The following is a 15,458-nucleotide window of genomic DNA, read 5'->3' as shown; positions in this document are numbered from 1 at the left end:
TTGGAGAGTTTTTGCTTGTATTTCTTTGCATGAAGTCAGAATAGCCTCCCAGAGCTGCTGTTTTGATGTGAACTGCCTCCCACCCTCATAGATCTTTTGCTTGATGATCCTCTAAAGGTTCTCTATAGGGTTGAGGTCGGGGAAGATGGGGGCAACACCATGAGTTTATCTCCTTTTTCACCCATAGCAGCCAATGACTCAGAGGTATTCTTTGCAGCATGAGATGGTGCATTGTCAGCATGAAGATGATTTTGCTCCTGAAGGCACGTTTCTGCTTGTTATACCATGGAGGAAAGTTGTCAGTCAGAAACTCTATATACTTTGCAGAGGTCATTTTCACACCTTCAGGAACCTTGAAGGGCCCCACCAGCTGTTTCTCCATGATTCCGGCCCAAAACATGACTCCTCGCTGACGTTGCAGCCTTGTTGGGACATGGTGGCCATCCACCAACCATCCACTACTCCATCCATCTGGACCATCCAGGGTTGCTCAATACTTATCAGTAAACAAGACTATTTGGAAATTAGTCTTCATGTATGTGTGGGCCCAATACAACCATTTCTGCTTGTGATCACTGTTTAGGGGTGGCAGAATAGTAGGCTTATGCACCACAGCAAGCCTTTGAAGGAGCCTACACCTTAAGGTTCGAGGGACTCCAGAGGCACCAGCAGCTTCAAATATCTGTTTGCTGCTTTGTAATGGCTTTTTAGCAGCTGCTCTCTTAATCCGATGAACTTGCCTAGAAGAAATCTTCCTCATTATGCCTTTATCAGCACAAACGCATATGTGCTCAGATAGAGCCACAAATCTCTTAACAGTAAGATGATCATGCTTAAGTTTTCGGGAAATTTCTGATGTTTTCATCCCTTTACCAAAGCATTGCACTATTTGATGCTTTACAGCAGCAGAGAGATCATTTTTCTTTCCCATGGTACTTGAAAACTGTGACCTGCTTAATAATCTGGAACATCATTTTGAGGTAGTTTTCCTTTAATTAGAATCACCTGGAAAACCAATTATCACATGTGTTTAAAGGGCCACTGTCACCCCCTCCAGCCGTTATAAACTAAAAGAGCCACCTTGTGCATCAGTGATGCTGCTTTCTAACAAGGTGGCTCTTTTCGTTTTTGGAGCATGTATTCCCAAAATAAATCGTTTTATAAGTTCTTCAAAATACCTGTCTTTAGACAGGGAGGCGGGTCCTCACTCCCCTGCTTGAAACGCCAAACTGCCGTCACTCAAATGTTCAGGGGCTCCGGGCGCCGCCCCCTCAGCGCTGTTTACGCATGAAATCCGGCGCCTGCGCTGTGTAGTAATGACTGGTGCTTGGGCAGTAAGCTCTGGCGTCACAGCCATAGCTTGCAGACTGCGCCTGTGTTGTCAGTGCGGCCACCCACCTTGGTAATCCCAGCCCCGCAGTGTGTTATGCATTATGCACGGTGCGGGGCTTGGATTTCTTGGCATGCGCACTGCGTGTGTCTGCCTCTCACCCAGGTCCCCCGCCTTACAGTGTCTGTATATTCAGCTGATCGTGCCTCCTATCAATCGCTGGGAAAGCTGTATATACAGATGCTGTAAGGCGGGGGACCTGGGTGAGAGGCAGACACAGTGCCAGAGCTTACTGCCCAAGCACCAGTCATTACTACACAGCGCAGGCGCCGGATTTCATATGTAAACAGCGCTGAGGGGGCGGCGCCCGGAGCCCCTGAACATTTGAGTGACGGCAGTTTGGCGTTTCAAGCAGGGGGGCGAGGACCCGCCTCCCTGTCTAAAGACAGGTATTTTGAAGAACTTATAAAACGATTTATTTTGGGAATACATGCTCCAAAAACTAAAAGAGCCACCTTGTTAGAAAGCAGCATCACTGATGCACAAGGTGGCTCTTTTAGTTTATAACGGCTGGAGGGGGTGACAGTGGCCCTTTAACCCCTTCATGACCCAGCCTATTTTGGCCTTAATGACCTTGCCGTTTTTTGCAATTCTGACCAGTGTCCCTTTATGAGGTAATAACTCAGGAACGCTTCAACGGATCCTAGCGATTCTGAGATTGTTTTTTCGTGACATATTGGGCTTCATGATAGTGGTAAATTTAGGTCGATAATTTCTGAGTTTATTTGTGAAAAAAACGGAAATTTGGCGAAAATTTTGAAAATTTCGCAATTTTCACATTTTTAATTTTTATTCTGTTAAACCAGAGAGGTATGTGACACAAAACAGTTAATAAATAACATTTCTCACGTGTCTACTTTACATCAGCACAATTTTGGAAACAAATTTTTTTTTTGCTAGGAAGTTATAAGGGTTAAAATTTGACCAGTGATTTCTCATTTTTACAACAAAATTTACAAAACCATTTTTTTTAGGGACCACCTCACATTTGAAGTCAGTTTGAGGGTTCTATATGGCTGAAAATACCCCAAAGTGACACCATTCTAAAAACTGCACCCCTCAAGGTGCTCAAAACCACATTCAAGAAGTTTATTAACCCTTCAGGTGTTTCACAGCAGCAGAAGCAACATGGAAGGAAAAAATGAACGTTTAACTTTTTAGTCACAAAAATGATATTTTAGCAACAATTTTTTTATTTTCCCAAGGGTAAAAGGAAAAACTGGACCACGAACGATGTTGTCCAATTTGTCCTGAGTACGCTGATACCTCATATGTGGGGGTAAACCACTGTTTGGGCATACGGCAGGGCTTGGAAGGAAAGGAGCGCCATTTGACTTTTTGAATGAAAAATTGGCTCCAATCTTTAGCGGACACCATGTCGTGTTTGGAGAGCCCCCGTGTGCCTAAACATTGGAGCTCCCCCACAAGTGACCCCATTTTGGAAACTAGACCCCCCAAGGAACTTATCTAGAAGCATAGTGAGCACTTTAAACCCCCAGGTGCTTCACAAATTGATCCGTAAAAATGAAACAGTACTTTTTTTTCACCAAAAAATTATTTTAGCCTCAATTTTTTCATTTTCACATGGGCAACAGGATAAAATGGATCCTAAAATTTGTTGGACAATTTCTCCTGAGTACACTGATACCTCACATGTGGGGGTAAACCACTGTTTGGGCACATGGTAAGGCTCGGAAGGGAAGGAGCGCCATTTGACTTTTTGAATGAAAAATGATCTCCATCGCTAGCAGAGACCATGTCACGTTTGGAGAGCCCCCGTGTGCCTAAACATTGGAGCGCTCCCACAAGTGACCCCATTTTGGAAAGTAGACCCCCCAAGGAACTTATCTAGAAGCATAGTGAGCACTTTAAACTCTCAGGTGCTTCACAAATTGATCCGTAAAAATGAAAAAGTACTTTTTTTTCACACAAAATTTCTTTTAGCCTCAATTTTTTCATTTTCACATGGGCAACAGGATAAAATGGATCCTAAAATTTGTTGGGCAATTTCTGCTGAGTATGTTGATACCTCATATGTGGGGGTAAACCACTGTTTGGGTGCACGGCAAGGCTCGGAAGGGGAGGCGTGCCATTTGACTTTTTGAATGGAAAATTAGCTCCAATCGTTAGCGAACACCATGTCGCGTTTGGAGAGCCCCTGTGTGCCTAAACATTGGAGCTCCCCTACACGTGACCCCATTTTGGAAACTAGACCCCCCAAGGAACTTATCTAGATGCATAGTGAGCACTTATAACCCCCAGATGCTTCACAAAAGTTTATAACGCAGAGCCGTGAAAATAAAAAATAATTTTTCTTTCCTCAAAAATGATTTTTAGCCCAGGATTTTTTAATTTTCCAAGGGTAATAGGAGAAATTGGACCCCAAATGTTGTTGTCCAATTTGTCCTGAGTACGATGATACCCCATATGTGGGGGTAAACTACTGTTTGGGCACACGGCAGGGCTCGGAAGGGAAGGCACGCCATTTGGCTTTTTGAATGGAAAATTAGCTCCAATCATTAGCGGACACCATGTCACGTTTGGAGAGCCCCTGTGTGCCTAAACATTGGAGCTCCCTAACAAGTGACCCCATTTTGGAAACTAGACCTCCCAAGGAACTAATCTAGATGTGTGGTGAGCACTTTGAACCCCCAAGTGCTTCGCAGAAGTTTATAACGCAGAGCTGTGAAAATAATAAATGTGTTTCCTTTCCTCACAAATATTTTTTTAGCCCAGAATTTTTTATTTTTGCAAGGGTAACAGGAGAAATTGGACCCCAAAAGTTGTTGTCCAGTTTCTCCTGAGTACGCTGATACCCCATATGTGGGGGTAAACCACTGTTTGGGCACATGCCGGGGCTCGGAAGGGAAGTAGTGACGTTTTGGAATGCAGACTTTGATGGAATGCTCTGCGGGCGTCACGTTGCATTTGCAGAGCCCCTGATGTGCCTAAACAGTAGGAACTCCCCGCAAGTGACTCCATTTTGGAAACTAGACCCCCCAAGGAACTTATCTAGATGTGTGGTGAGCACTTTGAACCCCCAAGTGCTTCACAGAAGTTTATAACGCAGAGCCGTGAAAATAATAAATGTGTTTCCTTTCCTCAAAAATATTTTTTTAGCCCAGAATTTTTTATTTTTGCAAGGGTAACAGGAGAAATTGGACCCCAAAAGTTGTTGTCCAGTTTCTCCTGAGTACGCTGATACCCCATATGTGGGGGTAAACCACTGTTTGGGCACATGCCGGGGCTCGGAAGGGAAGTAGTGACGTTTTGGAATGCAGACTTTGATGGAATGCTCTGCGGGCGTCACGTTGCATTTGCAGAGCCCCTGATGTGCCTAAACAGTAGGAACTCCCCACAAGTGACTCCATTTTGGAAACTAGACCCCCCAAGGAACTTATCTAGATGTGTGGTGAGCACTTTGAACCCCCAAGTGCTTCACAGAAGTTTATAACGCAGAGCCGTGAAAATAATAAATGTGTTTCCTTTCCCCAAAAATATTTTTTTAGCCCAGATTTTTTTATTTTTGCAAGGGTAACAGGAGAAATTGGACCCCAAAAGTTGTTGTCCAGTTTCTCCTGAGTACGCTGATACCCCATATGTGGGGGTAAACCACTGTTTTGGCACACGTCGGGGTTCGGAAGGGAAGTAGTGACGTTTTGGAATGCAGACTTTGATGGAATGGTCTGCTGGCGTCACGTTGCATTTGCAGAGCCCCTGATGTGCCTAAACAGTAGAAACACCCCACAAGTGACCCCATTTTGGAAACTAGATCCCCCAAGGAACTTATCTAGATGTGTGATGAGCACATTCAACCCCCAAGTGCTTCACAGAAGTTTACAACGCAGAGCCGTGAAAATAAAAAATCATTTTTCTTTCCTCAAAAAAGATGTTTTAGCAAGCAATTTTTTATTTTCACAAGGGTAACAGGAGAAATTGGGCCCCAATGTTTGTTGCCCAGTTTGTTGTGAGTACAGTGATACCCCATATGTGGGGGTAAACCACTGTTTGGGCGCACGTCAGGGCTCGGAAGGGAAGTAGTGACATTTGAAATGCAGACTTTGATGGAATTGTCTGCGGGCGTCACGTTGCATTTGCAGAGCCCCTGATGTGCCTAAACAGTAGAAACACCCCACAAGTGACCCCATTTTGGAAACTAGACCCCCCAAGGAACTTATCTAGATGTGTGATGAGCACGTTCAACCCCCAAGTGCTTCACAGAAGTTTACAACGCAGAGCCGTGAAAATAAAAAATCATTCTTCTTTCCTCAAAAATTATGTCTTAGCAAGTAATTTTTTATTTTTGCAAGGGTAACAGGAGAAATTGGACCCCAACAGTTGTTGCCCAGTTTGTCCTGAGTACGCTGGTACCCCAAATGTGGGGGTAAACCACTGTTTGGGCACACGTCGGGGCTTGGAAGGGAGGGAGCACCATTTGACTTTTTGAATGCAAGATTGGCTGGAATCAATGGTGGCGCCATGTTGCGTTTGGAGACCCCTGATGTGCCTAAACAGTGGAAACCCCTCATTTCTAACTTCAACACTAACCCCAACACACCCCTAACCCTAATCCCAACTGTAGCCATAACCCTAATCCCAACCCTAACCCCAACACACCCCTAACCACAACCCTAACCCCAACACACCCGTAACCCTAATTCCAACCCTAGCCCTAATTCCAACCCTAACCCTAAGGGTATGTGCCCACGTAGCGGATTCGTGTGAGATTTTTCCGCACGACTTTTGAAAAATCTGCAAGTAAAAGGCACTGCGTTTTACCTGCGGATTTACAGCAGATTTCCAGTGTTTTTTTGTGCGGATTTCACCTGCGGATTCCTATTGAGGAACAGGTGTAAAACGCTGCGGAATCCGCACAAAGAATTGACATGCTGTGGAAAATACAACGCAGCGTTTCTGCACGGAATTTTCCGCATTATGGGCACAGCGGATTTGGTTTTCCATAGGTGTACACGGTACTGTAAACCTGATGGAAAACTGCTACGAATTCGCAGCGGCCAATCCGCTGCGGATCCGCGGCCGATCCGCTGCGGATCCGCGGCCGATCCGCTGCGGATCCGCGGCCGATCCGCTGCGGATCCGCTGCCAAATCCGCACATGCCATAACCCTAACCCTACCCGTAACCCTAACCCTAGTTCTAACCCTAACCCTAGTTCTAACCCTAACCCTAGTGGAAAAAAAATATATATATATTTTCTTTATTTTATTATTGTCCCTATCTATGGGGGTGATAAAGGGGGGGGGTTATTTATTATTTTTTTTTATTTTGATCGCTGTGGTAGAACCTACCACAGCGATCAAAATGTACCTGTAAGGAATCTGCCGGCCGGCGGGCGTACTGAGCATGCGCCCGCCATTTTGGAAGATGGCGGCGCCCAGCGAGGAGACGGCCGGACACCGGGAGGATCGGTAAGTATGAAGGGGTGGTGGGGGGGTGGATCTGAGCACAGGGGGGGTGATCGGAGGACGGGGGGAGCGGACAGCAGGACGGGGGAGCGGGCAGGAGCACGGGGCAGCGGAGCACAGGACGGAGGGGACCGGACCACGCACCGGAGCACTGGGGGGGCGATCGGTGGGGTGGGGGGTGGTCACTTCAGGTTTTCCAGCCATGGCCGATGATATTGCAGCATTGGCCATGGCTGGATTGTAATATTTCACCTGTTTTTTAGGTGAAATATTACAAATCGCTCTGATTGGCAGTTTCACTTTCAACAGCCAATCAGAGCGATCGTAGCCACGGGGGGGTGAAGCCACCCCCCCTGGGCTGAAGCACCACTCCCCCTGTCTCTGCAGATCGGGTGAAAATGGAGTTAACCCTTTCACCCGATCTGCAGGAGCGCGATCATTCCATGACGCATACGCTGCGTCATAGGTCGTTTTGGCACCGACTTTCATGACGCAGCGTATGCGTCAAAGGTCGTTAAGGGGTTAAGATTGATTTCAGTGATCCATTGAGCCCTGAGACACAATACCATCCACGAGTTTATTTGAAAAACAAAACAAATCTTCATGACACTTAAGTCCAATTTGCATAATAATTTGGAACACAGTGTACATACATACATATATATATATATATATATATATATATATATATACATACAGTGGGGCAAAAAAGTATTTAGTCAGTCAGCAATAGTGCAAGTTCCACCACTTAAAAAGATGAGAGGCGTCTGTAATTTACATCATAGGTAGACCTCAACTATGGGAGACAAACTGAGAAAAAAAAATCCAGAAAATCACATTGTCTGTTTTTTTATCATTTTATTTGCATTTTATGGTGGAAAATAAGTATTTGGTCAGAAACAAACAATCAAGATTTCTGGCTCTCACAGACCTGTAACTTCTTCTTTAAGAGTCTCCTCTTTCCTCCACTCATTACCTGTAGTAATGGCACCTGTTTAAACTTGTTATCAGTATAAAAAGACACCTGTGCACACCCTCAAACAGTCTGACTCCAAACTCCACTATGGTGAAGACCAAAGAGCTGTCAAAGGACACCAGAAACAAAATTGTAGCCCTGCACCAGGCTGGGAAGACTGAATCTGCAATAGCCAACCAGCTTGGAGTGAAGAAATCAACAGTGGGAGCAATAATTAGAAAATGGAAGACATACAAGACCACTGATAATCTCCCTCGATCTGGGGCTCCACGCAAAATCCCACCCCGTGGGGTCAGAATGATCACAAGAACGGTGAGCAAAAATCCCAGAACCACGCGGGGGGACCTAGTGAATGAACTGCAGAGAGCTGGGACCAATGTAACAAGGCCTACCATAAGTAACACACTACGCCACCATGGACTCAGATCCTGCAGTGCCAGACGTGTCCCACTGCTTAAGGCAGTACATGTCCGAGCCCGTCTGAAGTTTGCTAGAGAGCATTTGGATGATCCAGAGGAGTTTTGGGAGAATGTCCTATAGTCTGATGAAACCAAACTGGAACTGTTTGGTAGAAACACAACTTGTCGTGTTTGGAGGAAAAAGAATACTGAGTTGCATCCATCAAACACCATACCTACTGTAAAGCATGGTGGTGGAAACATCATGCTTTGGGGCTGTTTCTCTGCAAAGGGGCCAGGACGACTGATCCGGGTACATGAAAGAATGAATGGGGCCATGTTTCGTGAGATTTTGAGTGCAAACCTCCTTCCATCAGCAAGGGCATTGAAGATGAAACGTGGCTGGGTCTTTCAACATGACAATGATCCAAAGCACACCGCCAGGGCAACGAAGGAGTGGCTTCGTAAGAAGCATTTCAAGGTCCTGGAGTGGCCTAGCCAGTCTCCAGATCTCAACCCTATAGAAAACCCTTGGAGGGAGTTGAAAGTCCGTGTTGCCAAGCGAAAAGCCAAAAATATCACTGTTGTAGAGGAGATCTGCATGGAGGAATGGGCCAACATACCAACAACAGTGTGTGGCAACCTTGTGAAGACTTACAGAAAACGTTTGACATCTGTCATTGCCAACAAAGGATAGATTACAAAGTATTGAGATGAAATTTTGTTTCTGACCAAATACTTATTTTCCACCATAAAATGCAAATAAAATGATAAAAAAAACAGACAATGTGATTTTCTGGATTTTTTTTTCTCAGTTTGTCTCCCATAGTTGAGGTCTACCTATGATGTAAATTACAGACGCCTCTCATCTTTTTAAGTGGTGGAACTTGCACTATTGCTGACTGACAATACTTTTTTGCACCACTGTATATACACACATACATATATATATATACACACACATATACAGTGCCTAAAAGTAGTATTCAACCCCCTGCAGATTTAGCAGGTTTAATAAGATGCAAATAAGTTAGAGCCTTCAAACTTCAAACAAGAGCAGGATTTATTAACAGATGCATAAATCTTACAAACCAAAAAGTTGTGTTGCTCAGTTAAATTTTTATAAATTTTAAACATAAAAGTGTGGGTCAATTATTATTCAACCCCTAGGTTTAATATTTTGTGGAATAACCTTTGTTTGCAATTACAGCTAATAATCGTCTTTTATAAGACCTGATCAGGCCGGCACAGGTCTCTGGAGTTATCTTGGCCCACTCCTCCATGCAGATCTTCTCCAAGTTTTCTAGGTTCTTTGGGTGTCTCATGTGGACTTTAATCTTGAGCTCCTTCCACAAGTTTTCAATTGGGTTAAGGTCAGGAGACTGACTAGGCCACTGCAACACCTTGATTTTTTGCCTCTTGAACCAGGCCTTGGTTTTCTTGGCTGTGTGCTTTGGGTCATTGTCTTGTTGGAAGATGAAATGACGACCCATCTTAAGATCCTTGATGGAGGAGCGGAGGTTCTTGGCCAAAATCTCCAGGTAGGCCATGCTATCCATCTTCCCATGGATGTGGACCAGATGGCCAGGCCCCTTGGCTGAGAAACAGCCCCACAGCATGATGCTGCCACCACCATGCTTGACTGTAGGGATGGTATTCTTGGGGTCGTATGCAGTGCCATCCAGTCTCCAAACGTCACGTGTGTGGTTGGCACCAAAGATCTCGATCTTGGTCTCATCAGACCAGAGAACCTTGAACCAGTCAGTCTCAAGAGTCCTCCAAGTGATCATGAGGAAACTGTAGACGAGCCTTGACATGACGCTTTGAAAGTAAAGGTATCTTACGGGCTTGTCTGGAACAGAGACCATTGCGGTGGAGTACGTTACTTATGGTATTGACTGAAACCAATATCCCCACTGCCATGAGATCTTCCCGGAGGTCCTTCCTTGTTGTCCTTGGGTTAGCCTTGACTCTTCGGACAAGCCTGGCCTCGGCACGGGAGGAAACTTTCAAAGGCTGTCCAGGCCGTGGAAGGCTAACAGTAGTTCCATAAGCCTTCCACTTCCGGATGATGCTCCCAACAGTGGAGACAGGTAGGCCCAACTCCTTGGAAAGGGTTTTGTACCCCTTGCCAGCCTTGTGACCCTCCACGATCTTGTCTCTGATGGTCTTGGAATGCTCCTTTGTCTTTCCCATGTTGACCATGTATGAGTGCTGTTCACAAGTTTGGGGAGGGTCTTAAATAGTCAGAAAAGGCTGGAAAAAGAGATAATTAATCCAAACATGTGAAGCTCATTGTTCTTTGTGCCTGAACTACTTCTTAATACTTTAGGGGAACCAAACAGAATTCTGGTTGGTTGAGGGGTTGAATAATAAATGACCCTCTGAAAAAACTCAAGAGAATGCCAAGAGTGTGCAAAGCAGTCATCAAAGCAAAAGGTGGCTACTTTGAAGAACCTAGAATATAAGACATACCGTATATACTCGAGTATAAGCCAACCCGAGTATAAGCCGACCTGAGTATAAGCCGAACCCCCTAATTTTGCCACAAAAAACTGGGAAAACTTAATGACTCAAGTATAAGCCTAGGGTGGAAAATGCAGCAGCTACCGGTAAATTTCAAAAGTAAAAATAGATACCAATAAAAGTAAAATTAATTGAGACATCAGTAGTTTAACTGTTTTTGAATATCCATATTGAATCAGGAGCCCCATATAATGCTCTATACAGTTTATGATGGGCTCCATAAGATGCTCCATATTAAAATATGCCCCATATAATCCTGCACAAATGTTGATTATGACCCCATAAGATGCTCCATACAGGCATTTGCCCCATATCATGCTGCACATGGCCCCATACAGATGCCCCATACAGATATTTGCCCCATATCATGCTGCACATGGCCACATAAGATGCCCCATACAGATATTTGCCCCATCTGCTGTTGCTGCGAATAAAAAAATTACATATTCACCTCACCATGTGACTGCTCAGTAAGGAAGAAACTGCAGCGCCGGGAAGCAGGGACCGCGCCTGGAGCAGGTGAGTATAATTAGACAGCCCCCGCTCCCCCTCCCCTGCCGAACCCTGGGTATGACTCGAGTATAAGCCGAGAGGGGCACTTTCAGCCCAAAAAAGTGGGCTGAAAATCTCGGCTTATACTCGAGTATATACGGTAATTTCATTTGTTTCACACTTTTTTGTTAAGTATATAATTCCACATGTGTTAATTCATAGTTTTGATGCCTTCAGTGTGAATTTACAAATTTCATAGTCATGAAAATACAGTCCAAACTTTTGGTCTGTACTGTATATATACTTAAACTCTGCTCATTCTTCTTGATATTTATTTTATGTATTCTATATTACTGTATATTGTATTGCTATTTTTTTCAACGTCTATGTATATGTGTCACGGACAAGATTTGAGGTTGGGTAGTCAAAAGGTCCATGGTCAGATAACAGGAGGGCTCGTCATAAATGGAGGGGTAAGGCAAAAGGCATAGTCAGGTCAAAGTCCGATATCAGAATTCTGGGAAGGTAGCGGATCAAGACAAAAGGGCAAGGCAAACGGATGCTCAAAGGCAAGGTCGCGCAACAAAGATCAAATACAGGAACACAGAGTACAGAGCAAGCACACACTACTTGAGCTAAGCTACAACTAGCACTATTTGGAGGCAGAGAGCCATGTAATGACTCAAATAGCAGACATATGGAGGAAGCCCCGGCACGCCCCAGCTCTGATGGGAGGGATGAACTTTCACTCAACACACTGACTGCTCAGCACCTCCCAGCCTATGATTGGACGACTGAGCTGTCCATCACCATTCTGACAGCTCAGCACACTCATCCTAGATTGGACGGCTGAACTGTTACTGCTTCCAAACACCTAATAGGCGGAATCGTGACTACATTTCTCTCTTGGCATTTCCCCCACCAACTTTTTCCTTCCCTTTTGCATTGTTACGTTTTGTCATATTTAGCATTTTAGATTTCTTATTTGTGTATTTTTTATTTGTCCTACACAGCACTGCCATATTTCCTTATCCCTTTCCCTTTTTTCCCTTCCCCTCTTCCTCCATTAACAATAACTCCCCTGCCCTCACTTCCCCTTCATTAGTTTCACTTTGAGCATAATATTATTGGCAATGTGCCACTTGCCTCCCATGGTACACATAGCTATACACCTTCTTTTGTCCATTTTTTTTCCAAACATTTTTTAAAAATGTTGTTTTGCATTTTTTATTTCAGTATTTATTTTATAATTTCTTTTTTTTTATTTCTTCTGCACACGTTCTGTGCACTCATATCCTTACCTTTATGTACTGTGCACTTGTATTGCTTATTTATGCACAAAACAACACTCCTTCACGTTATCTGTGTCATTATTTTTATTCATGCATTTTTATATATACATATGCACAGTGGCGGACACTGACAGCTTTGGGCCCCTGTGCAAGAAATGTGTCTGGGCCCCCCTCCCTGCCCAGCATCATACCTCCCAAATTTTGAAGATCGGAAGAGGGGTAAAGCTTGCGGCAAATTTTAGGCCACGCCTCTGGCCACACCCATTCATAACTAGTCACACCCATATGCACGTCCCAACCACACCCATTTAGCACTGCTGATCACACTTTCATAAAGAATAATTATAAACAAAAAAAAGGCCACACAGTGCTCCATACTGTATAATGGCCCCATATGATGGTCAATACTGTATAATGGCCACACATGATGCTCCATACTGTATAATGACCCCACATGATGCTCCATACTGTATAATGACCCCACATGATGCTCCATACTGTATAATGACCGCACATGACGCTCCATACTGTATAATGACCGCACATGACGCTCCATACTGTATAATGACCGCACATGACGCTCCATACTGTATAATGACCGCACATGACGCTCCATACTGTATATTGACCGCACATGACGCTCCATACTGTATAATGACCGCACATGACGCTCCATGCTGTATAATGACCGCACATGATGCTCCATACTGTATAATGGCTGCACATGATGCTCCATACTGTATAATGACCGCACATGATGCTCCATACTGTATAATGACCGCACATGATGCGGCACATGATGACAGTGGTGCAAGGTGTTTTCAGATTAAAGTACATTTTGCATTTCATTTGAAATCAAGGTCCCAGAGTCTGGAGGAAGAGTAGAGAGTCACATAATCCAAGCTGCTTGAGGTCTAGTGTGAAGTCTCCACAGTCAGTGATGGTTTGGGGAGCCATGTCATCTGCTGGTGTAGGTCCACTGTGTTTTATCAAGACCAAATTCAGCGGAGCCGTCTACCAGGACATTTTAGAGTGTGGCAGCCCAGGAGTCCGGTTGCCACAATGGCATCACCTTCCTCACAGGGGGGTGATGTCATGCCTGGACGTAAGGAGGGATAGCCTAATCAGGTAATACAAACATACAACTTCCTAACTCCAGAAGAGGGAGCTCTGAGCCCAGCTTCAGGGTAGCTTCTCTATAAGTTCTGGTCTGGAGGGGGGATTAGAGAGTTGAGTGTGAGACACTGAAGGGAAAGGAAGCAAGAGAGGAACCTGGGGTCTGGAGCTACGATTGGGCTCACCCCAAGATAAAACGCAAAGCGACCGGACACCGGAATCTGTGGTGGTGAGAGAATGGCATACTCAGCCACCAAATCTGGAGGGCAGGAGATTCCAAGTCTCCTGGCCCCAACTGACATCCGCAGGCAAAACAGCAGGTCAGGAGTAAAATTAACTGAGACATCAGTAGGTTAAGTGTTTTTGAATATCCATATTGAATCAGGAGCCCCATATAATGCTCCATACAGTTTATGATGGGCCCCATAAGATGCTCCATATTAAAATATGCCCCATATAATAGTGCGCAAATGCGGATTATGGCCCCATAAGATGCTCTATACAGACATTTGCCCCATATAATGCTGCACAAACGTTGATTATGCCCCATAAGATGCTCCATGTAGACATTTGCCCCATATAATGCTGCACAAACATTGATTATGGCCCCATAAGAATCTCAATGTAGACATTTGCCCCATATGCTGTTGCTGCGGTAAAAAAAATAAAAATCACATACTCGCCTCTCGTCGCTCAGGCCCCCGGCACTTGCTATATTCACCTGCTCCCCGTTCCACCGCCGCGTCTTCCCCGTCTTCTGCACTGACTGTTCAGGCAGAGGGCGGCACGCACACTAATCGCGTCATCGCACCCTCTGACCTGAGCGTCAGTGCAGAGGACGGGGAAGACGGAGCGGCGGCGGGACCTGCTCCTGGAGCGGTCCCTGGTTCCCCGGCAGCTTCTTCCTGTAGTGAGCGGTCACATGGTACCGCTCATTACAGTAATATGCAGCTCCACCCCTATGGGAGTGGAGTGGGGTCCATATTCTGATCAGATCAGCTGTCATGTGCCGGGAACTGTTAAATATGCTTATTTTGCACATTCATTTAATCAGGACTCTTTACCAGATGCGTTACTCTTAAAGAAAAATGTCATGATATTTTCATAAAAAATGTAGTGGTTTATTGAATTGTCCACAGAAAAACCACATTGCAGCAAAACATTAAATAGGTTAAATAGTTACAGATTGTCCATTTGTTCCTCATCTTTCCTGAGATGGTAAAAAGCGTATGTCTTTCGGTCATGGAATAGAAGTCATCATGGCTACCAGTTGTTCATTTCTTCAGTGTTTTCTGTAGTCCATGGAGAATGATGGAGAAGCAGGCAGGAGGTGACCTCCACGTGACAGCCCCCTCCTCCTCCTAAGAGCTGTGATTATAAATGTGTCCCATAGACCACGTGTTCTCCCTATATGGTGTTGGCTTATATACTCTGAGCAACATATACAGAAATAGCTTTTTGTAATGTCAGCGAGCGGCAATGTGCTCACTACAGAATTGAGAATAAGAATAATTAAATTAATTAATATTTAACAGGAACAGCCGCGGGTGGAATCGTGATACACCTGGGGCTGTTAACATGTTAAGTGCCACTGTCAAACTGACAGCGGCACTTCACATAAACGCACAGGAAGCGCATCATTGCCTCCTCCCATCGGAACCCATGTCACATGACCGTGGGTCACCGATGAGTTGGCATGACAACCCGGGGTCAGCAGGAGACCCGTTGCTGTCATTGCTGAATCACTATGAGCACCTCCTGGTGATCGGCGCTCATAACAAGTGAACATTTCTGACCTGCTCTATGTAGCAAAAGTGATCGGACAACTGCAGTTTCTAGTCTC

The sequence above is a fragment of the Ranitomeya variabilis genome, chromosome 7 (genome assembly GCF_051348905.1).
Source record: "Ranitomeya variabilis isolate aRanVar5 chromosome 7, aRanVar5.hap1, whole genome shotgun sequence".
In the NCBI taxonomy this organism is placed as follows: Eukaryota; Metazoa; Chordata; class Amphibia; order Anura; family Dendrobatidae; genus Ranitomeya; species Ranitomeya variabilis.
Note: the sequence above shows the minus strand (reverse complement) of the source record.